General features: G+C 46.1%; 1 long non-coding RNA gene across 1 annotated transcript in view; it reads left to right on the top strand.

Moving 5' to 3' along the window:
- The first annotated feature begins 12,104 nt into the window (after window positions 1–12,104).
- LOC142906353 (uncharacterized) overlaps window positions 12,105–12,849 on the top strand; it is a 972-nt gene continuing 227 nt past the window's right edge. Inside the window, exons 1-3 of the long non-coding RNA XR_012930200.1 lie at window positions 12,105–12,427; window positions 12,551–12,604; window positions 12,734–12,849. The exon at window positions 12,734–12,849 is cut by the window's right edge and continues 227 nt beyond it. This is a non-coding gene — a long non-coding RNA (uncharacterized LOC142906353). The remainder of the gene's footprint in view (window positions 12,428–12,550; window positions 12,605–12,733) is intronic.

The following is a 12,849-nucleotide window of genomic DNA, read 5'->3' as shown; positions in this document are numbered from 1 at the left end:
TATATACACGTGGTGTTTGTGTGTTGAATGTTCTATAGACAAGTGGTGTGTGTGTGGTGAATGTTCTATGGACACGAGGTGTGTTTGTTTGTGTGTTGAATGTTCTATATACACGTGGTGTGTGTGTATGTTGAATGTTCAATATACACGTGGTGTGTGTGTGTTGAATGTTCAATATACACGTGGTGTTTGTGTGTTGATTGTTCAATATGCACGTGGTGTGTGTGTGTTGAATGTTCAATATGCACGTGGTGTGTGTGTGTGTTGAATGTTCAATATACACGTGGTGTGTGTGTGTGTGTTGAATGTTCTACAGACACGTGGTGTGTGTGTTGAATGTTATACATACACGTGGTGTGTGTGTGTTGAATGTTCATTAGACACGTGGTGTGTGTGTGTTGAATGTTCTACATACACGTGGTGTGTGTGTGTGTTGAATGTTCTATATTCACGTGTTGTGTGTGTGTGTGTTGAATGTTCTATAGACACGTGGTGTTTGTGTGTTGAATGTTCAATATACACGTGGTGTGTGTGTGTTGAATGTTCAATATACACGTGGTGTGTGTGTGTGTGTGTTGAATGTTCTACAGACACGTGGTGTTTGTGTGTTGACTGTTCTATATACACGTGGTGTTTGTGTGTTGAATGTTCTATATACACGTAGTGTGTGTGTGTGTTGCATGTTCTACATACACGTGGTGTGTGATTGTGTGTTGAATGTTCTATATACATATGGTGTGTGTGTGTTGAATGTTCTATATACACGTGGTGTGTGTGTGTTCAATGTTCAATATACACGTGGTGTGTGTGTGTGTGTTGAATGTTCTATAAACACGCTGTGTTTGTGTGTTGAATGTTCTATATACACGTGGTGTGTGTGTGTGTGTTGAATGTTCTACATACACGTGGTGTGTGTTTGTGTGTTGAATGTTCTATATACACGTGGTGTGTGTGTTGAATGTTTTATATACACGCGGCGTTTGTGTGATGAATGTTCTATATACACGTGGTTTTTGTGTGTTGAATGTTCTATAGACACGTGGTGTGTGTGTGTGTTGAATGTTCTACATACACGTGGTGTGTGTGTGTTGAATGTTTTATATACACGTGGTGTGTGTGTTCAATGTTCAATATACACGTGGTGTGTGTGTGTGTGTGTATGTTGAATGTTCTATAAACACGCGGTGTTTGTGTGTTGAATGTTCTATATACACGTGGTGTGTGTGTTGAATGTTCTATAGACGCGTGGTGTTTGTGTTGAATGTTCAATATGCACGTGGTGTGTGTGTTGAATGTTCTATATACACGTGGTGTGTGTGTGTTGAATGTTCTACATACACGTGGTGTGTGTGTTGAATGTTCTATAGACACGTAGTGTGTGTGTGTGTTGAATGTTCTATAGACACGTGGTGTGTGTGTGTATCTTAAATGTTCTATATACACGTGGTGTGTGTGTGTGTTGAATGTTATACATACACGTGTTGTGTGTGTGTGTGTGTTGAATGTTGATTAGACACGTGGTGTGTGTGTGGTGAATGTTCTATATACACGTGGTGTGTGTGTTGAATGTTCAATATACACGTGGTGTGTGTGTGTTGAATGTTCTACATACACGTGGTGTGTGTGTGTTGAATGTTCTACATACACGTGGTGTGTGTGTTGAATGTTTTATATACACGTGGTGTGTGTGTGTTCAATGTTCAATATACACGTGCTGTGTGTGTGTGTATGTTGAATGTTCTATATACACGTGGTGTCTGTGTTGAATGTTCTATATACACGTGGTGTGTGTGTGTTGAATTTTCTATAGACACGTGGTGTGTGTTTCTGTGTTGAATGTTCTATAGACACGTGGGGTGTGTTTCTGTGTTGAATGTTCTATAGACACGTGGTGTGTGCGTGCGTGTTGAATGTTCTATAGACACGTGGTGTGTGTGTTGAATGTTCTATAGACACGTGGTGTGTGTGTGTTGAATGTTCTATATACACGTGGTGTGTTTGTGTGTTGAATATTCTATAAACACGTGGTGTGTTTGTGTTGAATGTTCTATGGACACGTTGTGAGTGTGTGTTGAATGTTCTATATACACGTGGTGTGTGTGTGTTGAATGTTCTATAGACACGTGATGTGTGTGTGTTGAATGTTCTATGGACATGTGGTGTGTGTGTGTGTTGAATGTTCTATAGACACGTGTGTGTGTGTGTGTTGAATGTTCTATATATACGTGGTGTCTGTGTGTTGAATGTTCTATAGACAGGTTTTGTGTGTGTGTGTGTGTTGAATGTTCTATAGACACGTGGTGTGTGTGTGTGAGTGTTGAATGTTCTATAGACCCGTGATGTGTGTGTGTGTGTGTTGACTGTTCTACAGACACGTGTTTTGTGTGTTGAATGTTCTATAGACACGTGGTGTGTGTATTGAATGTTCTATATACATGTATTGTGTTTGTGTTGAATGTTCTACATACACGTGGTGTATGTGTTGACTGTTCAATATACACGTAGTGTGTGTGTTGAATGTTCTATATACACGTGGTGTGTTTGTGTTGAATGTTCTACATACACGTGGTGTATGTGTTGAATGTTAAATATACACGTGGTGTATGTTTAAGTGTTGAATGTTCGATGTACACGTGGTGCGTGTGTGTTGAATGCTCAACATACACGTGGTGTGTGTGTTGAATGTTCTATATACACGTGGTGTGTCTTTGTGTGTTGAATGTTCTATAGACACGTGTTGTGTGTGTGTGTTGAATGTTCTACATACACGTGGTGTGTGTGTGTTGAATGTTCAATAGACACGTGGTGTGTTTGTGTTGAATGTTCTATATGCACGTGGTGTGTGTGTGTGTTGAATGTTCTACATACACGTGGTGTGTGTGTGTTGGATGTTCTATATACACGTGGTGTGTTTGTGTTGAATGTTCTATATACACGTGTTGTGTGTGTGTTGAATGTTCTATAGACACGTGGTGTGTGTGTGTGTTGAATGTTCTATGGACATGTGGTGTGTGTGTGTGTGTTGAATGTTCTATAGACACGTGTGTGTGTGTGTTGAATGTTCTATATATACGTGGTGTCTGTGTGTTGAATGTTCTATAGACACGTGGTGTGTGTGTGTGTGTTGAATGTTCTATAGACACGTGGTGTGTGTGTGAGTGTTGAATGTTCTATAGACCCGTGGTGTGTGTGTGTGTTGACTGTTCTTCAGACACGTGTTGTGTGTGTTGAATGTTCTATATACATGTGGTGTGTTTGTGTTGAATGTTCTACATACACGTGGTGTATGTGTTGACTGTTCAATATACACGTGGTGTGTGTTTAAGTGTTGAATGTTCGATGTACACGTGGTGCGTGTGTGTTGAATGCTCAACATACACATGGTGTGTGTGTTGAATGTTCTATATACACGTGGTGTGTCTTTGTGTGTTGAATGTTCTATAGACACGTGTTGTGTGTGTGTGTTGAATGTTCAATAGACACGTGGTGTGTGTGTGTGTGTGTTGAATGTTCTATAGACACGTGGTGTGTTTGTGTGTTGAATGTTCTATGGACACGTGGTGTGTTTGTGTTGAATGTTCTATATACACGTGGTGTGTGTGTTTTGAATGTTCTACATACACGTGGTGTGTTTGTGTGTTGAATGTTCTATAGCCACGTGGTGTGTGTGTTTTGAATGTTCTACATACACGTGGTGTGTTTGTGTTGAATGTTCTATATGCACGTGGTGTGTTTGTGTTGAATGTTCTATATACACGTGTTGTGTGTGTGTTGAATGTTCTATAGACACGTGGTGTGTGCGTGTGTGTTGAATGTTCTACATACACGTGGTGTGTGTGTTGAATGTTCTATAGACACGTGGTGTGTGTGTGTGTGTTGAATGTTCTATAGACACGTGTTGTTTGTGTGTTGAATGTTCTACATACACGTGGTGTGTGTTGAATGTTCCATAGACATGTGGTGTGTGTGTGTGTTGAATGTTCTATAGACACGTGGTGTGTGTGTTGAATGTTCTATAGACACGTGGTGTGTGTGTGTGTGTTTGTGTTGAATGTTCTATATACACGTGGTGTGTGTGTGTTGAATGTTCTATGGACATGTGGTGTGTGTGTGTTTAATGTTCTACAGACACGTGGTGTGTTTGTGTGTTGAATGTTCTATAGACACGTAGTGTATCTGTGTTTAATGTTCTATAGACACGTGGTGTGTGTTTCTGTGTTGAATGTTCTATAGACACGTGGTGTGGGCGTGTGTGTTGAATGTTCAATAGACACGTGGTGTGTGTGTTGAATGTTCTCTAGAGACGTGGTGTGTGTGTTGAATGTTCTATATACACGTGGTGTGTTTGTGTGTTGAATGTTCTATAGACACGTGGGTGTTTGTGTTGAATGTTCTATGGACACGTTGTGGGTGTATGTTGAATGTTCTATATACACGTGGTGTGTGTGTGTTGAATGTTCTATAGACACGTGGTGTGTTTGTGTTAAATGTTCTATAGACACGTGGTGTGTGTTGAATGTTCTATATATACGTGGTGTGTGTGTGTGTTGAATGTTCTATACACACGTGGTGTGTGTGTGTGTGTGTTGAATGTTCTACATACACGTGGTATGTGTGTGTGTGTGTTTTGAATGTTCTATAGACACGTGTTGTGTGTGTGTGTTGAATGCTCTACATACACGTGGTGTGTTTTGAATGTTCTATAGACACGTGATGTGTGTGTGTTGAATGTTCTATGGACATGTGGTGTGTGTGTGTGTGTTGAATGTTCTATAGACACGTGTGTGTGTGTGTGTTGAATGTTCTATATATACGTGGTGTCTGTGTGTTGAATGTTCTATAGACAGGTTTTGTGTGTGTGTGTGTGTGTTGAATGTTCTATAGACACGTGGTGTGTGTGTGTGAGTGTTGAATGTTCTATAGACCCGTGATGTGTGTGTGTGTTGACTGTTCTACAGACACGTGTTGTGTGTGTTGAATGTTCTATAGACACGTGGTGTGTGTATTGAATGTTCTATATACATGTATTGTGTTTGTGTTGAATGTTCTACATACACGTGGTGTATGTGTTGACTGTTCAATATACACGTAGTGTGTGTGTTGAATGTTCTATATACACGTGGTGTGTTTGTGTTGAATGTTCTACATACACGTGGTGTATGTGTTGAATGTTAAATATACACGTGGTGTATGTTTAAGTGTTGAATGTTCGATGTACACGTGGTGCGTGTGTGTTGAATGCTCAACATACACGTGGTGTGTGTGTTGAATGTTCTATATACACGTGGTGTGTCTTTGTGTGTTGAATGTTCTATAGACACGTGTTGTGTGTGTGTGTTGAATGTTCTACATACACGTGGTGTGTGTGTGTTGAATGTTCAATAGACACGTGGTGTGTTTGTGTTGAATGTTCTATATGCACGTGGTGTGTGTGTGTGTTGAATGTTCTACATACACGTGGTGTGTGTGTGTTGCATGTTCTATATACACGTGGTGTGTTTGTGTTGAATGTTCTATATACACGTGTTGTGTGTGTGTTGAATGTTCTATAGACACGTGGTGTGTGTGTGTTTTGAATGTTCTATGGACATGTGGTGTGTGTGTGTGTGTTGAATGTTCTATAGACACGTGTGTGTGTGTGTTGAATGTTCTATATATACGTGGTGTCTGTGTGTTGAATGTTCTATAGACACGTGGTGTGTGTGTGTGTGTGTGTTGAATGTTCTATAGACACGTGGTGTGTGTGTGAGTGTTGAATGTTCTATAGACCCGTGGTGTGTGTGTGTGTGTTGACTGTTCTTCAGACACGTGTTGTGTGTGTTGAATGTTCTATATACATGTGGTGTGTTTGTGTTGAATGTTCTACATACACGTGGTGTATGTGTTGACTGTTCAATATACACGTGGTGTGTGTTTAAGTGTTGAATGTTCGATGTACACGTGGTGCGTGTGTGTTGAATGCTCAACATACACATGGTGTGTGTGTTGAATGTTCTATATACACGTGGTGTGTCTTTGTGTGTTGAATGTTCTATAGACACGTGTTGTGTGTGTGTGTTGAATGTTCAATAGACACGTGGTGTGTGTGTGTGTGTGTTGAATGTTCTATAGACACGTGGTGTGTTTGTGTGTTGAATGTTCTATGGACACGTGGTGTGTTTGTGTTGAATGTTCTATATACACGTGGTGTGTGTGTTTTGAATGTTCTACATACACGTGGTGTGTTTGTGTGTTGAATGTTCTATAGCCACGTGGTGTGTGTGTTTTGAATGTTCTACATACACGTGGTGTGTTTGTGTTGAATGTTCTATATGCACGTGGTGTGTTTGTGTTGAATGTTCTATATACACGTGTTGTGTGTGTGTTGAATGTTCTATAGACACGTGGTGTGTGCGTGTGTGTTGAATGTTCTACATACACGTGGTGTGTGTGTTGAATGTTCTATAGACACGTGGTGTGTGTGTGTGTGTTGAATGTTCTATAGACACGTGTTGTTTGTGTGTTGAATGTTCTACATACACGTGGTGTGTGTTGAATGTTCCATAGACATGTGGTGTGTGTGTGTGTTGAATGTTCTATAGACACGTGGTGTGTGTGTTGAATGTTCTATAGACACGTGGTGTGTGTGTGTGTGTGTTTGTGTTGAATGTTCTATATACACGTGGTGTGTGTGTGTTGAATGTTCTATGGACATGTGGTGTGTGTGTGTTTAATGTTCTACAGACACGTGGTGTGTTTGTGTGTTGAATGTTCTATAGACACGTAGTGTATCTGTGTTTAATGTTCTATAGACACGTGGTGTGTGTTTCTGTGTTGAATGTTCTATAGACACGTGGTGTGGGCGTGTGTGTTGAATGTTCAATAGACACGTGGTGTGTGTGTTGAATGTTCTCTAGAGACGTGGTGTGTGTGTTGAATGTTCTATATACACGTGGTGTGTTTGTGTGTTGAATGTTCTATAGACACGTGGGTGTTTGTGTTGAATGTTCTATGGACACGTTGTGGGTGTGTGTTGAATGTTCTATATACACGTGGTGTGTGTGTGTTGAATGTTCTATAGACACGTGGTGTGTTTGTGTTAAATGTTCTATAGACACGTGGTGTGTGTTGAATGTTCTATATATACGTGGTGTGTGTGTGTGTTGAATGTTCTATACACACGTGGTGTGTGTGTGTGTGTGTTGAATGTTCTACATACACGTGGTATGTGTGTGTGTGTGTGTTTTGAATGTTCTATAGACACGTGTTGTGTGTGTGTGTTGAATGCTCTACATACACGTGGTGTGTTTTGAATGTTCTATAGACACGTGGTTTGTGTCTGTGTGTTGAATGTTCTATAGACACGTGGTGTGTGTGTTGAATGTTCTATATACATGTGGTGTGTTTGTGTTGAATGTTCTACATACACGTGGTGTATGTGTTGAATGTTCAATATACATGTGGTGTGTGTTTAAGTGTTGAATGTTCGATGTACACGTGGTGCGTGTGTGTTGAATGCTCTACATACACGTGGTGTGTGTGTTGAATGTTCTATATACACGTGGTGTGTCTTTGTGTGTTGAATGTTCTACATACACGTGGTGTGTGTTTTCTGAATGTTCTAGACACGTGGTGTGTGTGTGATGAATGTTCTACATACACGTGGTGTGTGTGTTGAATGTTCTATAGACACGTGGTGTGTGTGTGTGTGTTGAATGTTCTACAAGCACGTGGTGTGTGTGTGTGTTGAATGTTCTATTTACACGTGGTGTGTGTGTTGAATGTTCTATTTACACGTGGTGTGTGTGTTTGTATGTTGAATGTTCTATAGCCACGTGGAGTTTGTGTGTTGAATGTCCTATATACACGTGGTGTGTGCGTGTGTGTTGAATGTTCTATAGACACGTGGTGTGTGTGTTGAATGTTCTATAGACACGTGGTGTGTGTTGAATGTTCTATATACACGTGGTGTGTGTGTGTGTGTTTAATGTTCTAGATACACGTGGTGTGTGTGTGTGTGTGTTGAATGTTCAATATACACGTGGTGTGTGTGTTGAATGTTCTAGATACACGTGGTGTGTGTGTGTTGAATGTTCAATATACACGTGGTGTGTGTGTTGAATGTTCTACATACACATGGTGTGTGTGTGTGTGTTGAATGTTCAATATTCACGTGGTGTGTGTGTTGAATGTTCTTTATACACGTGGTGTGTGTTGAATGTTCTATATGCACGTGGTGAGTGTGTTGAATGTTCAATATACACGTGGTGTGTGTGTTGAATGTTCTATATACACGTGGTGTGTGTGTGTGTTGAATGTTCATTATACACGTGGTGTGTGTGTGTGTTTGTTGAATGATCTATAGACACGTGGTGTGTGTGTGTGTGTGTTGAATGTTCTATATACGTCCTTTCCCTCAATTCTGAAGGATTCTTTCCATTCATAACCACCCACACGAAACGCTTCCCTGCCTACTCCATACCTCCTCCCTCTGCACGCTCCCCCCCTCCTCTCTCCAATCTCTCTCCCATCTCTCCATCATCTCCCTTCGCTCTTTCTCCACTCTCCCCCCTCTCTCTTCTCTCTCCATTCTCTATCTCCACTCTCCACCCCACTCCATCTCTCTCTCTCCAATCTCTCTCCACTCTCCCCGCTCTCTCTTTTTTTTTTAGTAAAGAGGTTTAATAACTTGCAATAATAATTATTATATACAAAAAATATTTGGTGAGGGCAAGGCAAACCCGTCGTTCGGTAAAACAGAAAAAAACGCGATGTAAAATATAGCAGCAGAAACAGTCGAGCACGGTGCAGAGAGGCCGGAACCTCCCGGCCTGGCACGTCCAGGTGTGGCCCGGCACGACCAGAAGTCTCCCACCCCTCCACCCCACCTCGATAGTCATACACATGTTACCTACACACTCGCCCAGAGATAACTGGGTGCTTGTTCATTCGGGTGTAGCCAGGTACCCACAAACCCAACTCGTCGGGTGTACCCACAAACTCAACTCGCCCAGGTGAAGCCTGCTACTGATCTCTCTCTCTCTCTCCATTCTCTTATCTCCCCTCTCCCCTCTCTCTCCATTCTCCATCTACACCCCCCCCCCTCTCTCTCTCCATTCTCCATCTCCACCCCCCCTCTCTCTCTCTCTCCATTCTTTATCTCCACTCTCCCCCCCCCTCTCTCTCCATTCTCTATCTCCACCCCCCCCTCTCTCCATTCTCCATCTCCCCCTCTCTCTCTCCATTATCTATCTCCACTCTCCCCCTCTCTCTCTCTCTCTCCATTCTCCACTCTCCCCCCTCCCTCTCTCTCTCTCAATTCTCTATCTCCACTCTCCCCCATCCTCTCTCTCTCCATTCTCCATCTCCACTCTCCCCTCTCTCTCTCTCCATTCTCCATCTCCACTCTCCCCCATCCCCTCTCTCCATTCTTCATCTCCACTCTCCCCCTCTCTCTCTCCATTCTCCACCCCCCCCCCCCTTCTCTCTCTCTCTCCATCTCCACTCTCCCCTCTCTCCATTCTCTATCTCCACTCTCCTCTCTCTCCATCCTCTATCTCCACTCTCCCCCCATCCTCTCTCTCTCTCCATCCTCTATCTCCACTCTCTTCTCTCTGCTCCATCCTCTACCACCTGCGTTGTCTAAGTCTCCCCCTCTCTCCATAATAACGGAGTCGACCGCTCTCACTTCCTCTCCCTTTCTCCCTCCCTCACTCTCTCCCCTTCTCCCCGCTTCCCCCTTGCCATCCCCCCTTCCTCCCAAATTATTTCCCTCTGCTTGTAACAGCACACCACTCTAACTCTCTCTACCCTACAAAGACAAAGATCCCCCGTGTAACCTTCAACAGACTGTAGGGGCAAGTGCTGTTGTTAGCGAGCAGCACCTATGAAGGCCGGCACGGCACACGAGGGGGTGGGTGACCCAGCACCACGCCCGGCCGCCTTTGTCTCCCCCAGTGGCGACGTTTACTACACACCGCACCGGGTATTCATTTGAGGCCGAGTCGACCTAGGGGAGGTCCCGTACCGGTTCAGGTAATAGTCACTGTGGTGTTGGCCGTGAGCGGGATTCGAACTCGGGTCGACTGTTTGTAGCGCAGCGCAGCGCTAACCGCTGCACCACCGCTCACACACAAAGACAAAGATCCCCCGAATAGCCTTAACAAGACTTCCCACACACACACACGCACGCTCACACACACACTCTGTCTATTGTACACACACACACATCACTTGCGCACATACACACATACACACACACACATCCACCCACCCCTCCTCTCCCAACCGTCCCTCCTCACGCTCCCTCGCCCACACACTTCTCGCTCGGAGTCTGCCTCCTAATGAGGCGGACATAAAAAATAGATTCCGATTCCGTCTCGAATACAACCCGCGTCTATCCCTCCTCCTCCTCCTCCTCCTTCCTCGCTCCCCTTTGCCCCCCTGCACCCTCATCCCTTCCCCCATCCTCCTCCCTACACCCGCCTGCTCCTGTCTCAATCATATTTCTTCCCACCTTCTCCTCCCTCTCCTCCTCCTCATCCTCCTCATCATCCTCCTCCTCCTCCCTTCTCCCACCCGCCTCCCCCACCAGCTTCCCGCTCACCTCTCCCTCCATCCTCCTCCCTTCTCCCATCATCCTCTCTACATCCTCCCCCTCCTCCTTCTGCTCCTCCTCCTCCCTCCATCATCTTCCCTCCCACCTCCTCCCCATCCTCCTCCCTTCCTCCATCCTCCTCCCTACATCCTCATCCTCCGTCTCCCTCCTTCCATCCTCCTCCATCCTCCTCTCTCCATCCTCCTCCATCCTCTTCCCTGCCTCCATCCTTCTCATCCATCCTCTTTCCTCCACTCCCCCACCCCTCCCTCCATCCATCTTCCTCCTCCATCCTCCTCGTTAGAGACCACGTGACGTGACGTGTGCCGGCGTCAGGGGGCCCACGTGGACGACGCCCTGTGAGAGATCGCGGCGCCAATCAGTGGCCGTGGGATCGCGCGGACGTCGAGAGGGGAAACAAAGACAACTGTCACGTGACTCGGTGACGCCTCCTCGGGTGGAATAGCGGGGAGGGTGTGTGCCGTGGGTAGCTAGGAGATGTTGACTACCTCGCCTGGTGTACAGTCTGCGTGTCTCTCTCACCAGCATCATCATCACGGTGGCTAGGAGATGTTGATGACCTCGCCTGGTGTACAGTCTGCGTGTCTCTCTCTCATCAGCATCATCATCACGGTGGCTAGGAGATGTTGATTACCTCGCCTGGTGTACAGTCTGCGTGTCTCTCTCATCAGCATCATCATCACGGTGGCTAGGAGATGTTGACTACCTCGCCTGGTGTACAGTCTGCGTGTCTCTCTCTCACCAGCATCATCATCACGGTGGCTAGGAGATGTTGATTACCTCGCCTGGTGCACAGTCTGCGTGTCTCTCTCACCAGCATCATCATCATCATCACGGCGGCTAGGAGATGTTGACTACCTCGCCTGGTGTACAGTCTGCGTGTCTCTCTCATCAGCATCATCATCATCATCACGGTGGCTAGGAGATGTTGACTACCTCGCCTGGTGTACAGTCTGTGTGTCTCTCTCATCAGCATCATCATCATCACGGTGGCTAGGAGATGTTGATGACCTCGCCTGGTGTACAGTCTGCGTGTCTCTCTCTCATCAGCATCATCATCACGGTGGCTAGGAGATGTTGATTACCTCGCCTGGTGTACAGTCTGCGTGTCTCTCATCAGCATCATCATCACGGTGGCTAGGAGATGTTGACTACCTCGCCTGGTGTACAGTCTGTGTGTCTCTCTCTCTCTCATCATCACGGTGGCTAGGAGATGTTGACTACCTCGCGAGGTGTACAGGAGGTCGTGGTCTCGAGCCCGACCCTGACGTCTGCTGCTGTATATTTGGAGTTTGCGTGTCTCTCTCTCATCATCACGGTGGCTAGGAGATGTTGACTACCTCTCTTGGTGTACAGGAGGTCGTGGGCTCGATTTCGACCCTCACGCTCGGGGGGGGGGGGGGGACTAAAAAGGGGGGGTTAGAGGAGACAATTTCCACCCGGAGCTGTGACGTATGAATGAGGTCATTGGGTGCAATCTGTCGAAGGCTCTCGCTGTGGCAGCAGGAGGTCATGGGACAGACCCAGGTGGTGCCATGGGTTGACTGCTGTGCCAGGCTAGGTGCAGGAGGAGGTCACGGGACAGACCAGGTGGTGCCATGGGTTGACTGCTGTGCCAGGCTAGGTGCAGGAGGAGGTCACGGGACAGACCCAGGTGGTGCCATGGGTTGACTGCTGTGCCAGGCTAGGTGCAGGAGGAGGTCACGGGGCAGACCCCAGGTGGTGCCATGGGTTGACTGCTGTGCCAGGCTAGGTGCAGGAGGAGGTCACGGGACAGACCCCAGGTGGTGCCATGGGTTGACTGCTGTGCCAGGCTAGGTGCAGGAGGAGGTCACGGGACAGACCAGGTGGTGCCATGGGTTGACTGCTGTGCCAGGCTAGGTGCAGGAGGAGGTCACGGGACAGACCAGGTGGTGCCATGGGTTGACTGCTGTGCCAGGCTAGGTGCAGGAGGTCACGGGACAGACCCCCAGGTGGTGCCATGGGTTGACTGCTGTGCCAGGCTAGGTGCAAGAGGAGGTCACGGGACAGACCCCAGGTGGTGCCTCGGGTTGACTGCTGTGCCAGGCTAGGTGGAGGAGGAGGTCACGGGACAGACCCAGGTGATGCCATGGGTTGACTGCTGTGCCAGGCTAGGTGCAGGAGGAGGTCACGGGACAGACCCAGGTGGTGCCATGGGTTGACTGCTGTGCCAGGCTAGGTGCAGGAGGAGGTCACGGGGCAAACCAAGGTGGTGGTGCCTCGGATTGACT

The sequence above is a fragment of the Petromyzon marinus genome, chromosome 64 (assembly GCF_048934315.1).
Source record: "Petromyzon marinus isolate PM22_M1 ecotype Great Lakes invasive population chromosome 64, UKy_Petmar_22M1.pri1.0, whole genome shotgun sequence".
Lineage (NCBI taxonomy): Eukaryota > Metazoa > Chordata > Hyperoartia > Petromyzontiformes > Petromyzontidae > Petromyzon > Petromyzon marinus.
This window is presented reverse-complemented; position numbering and strand designations above follow the sequence as displayed.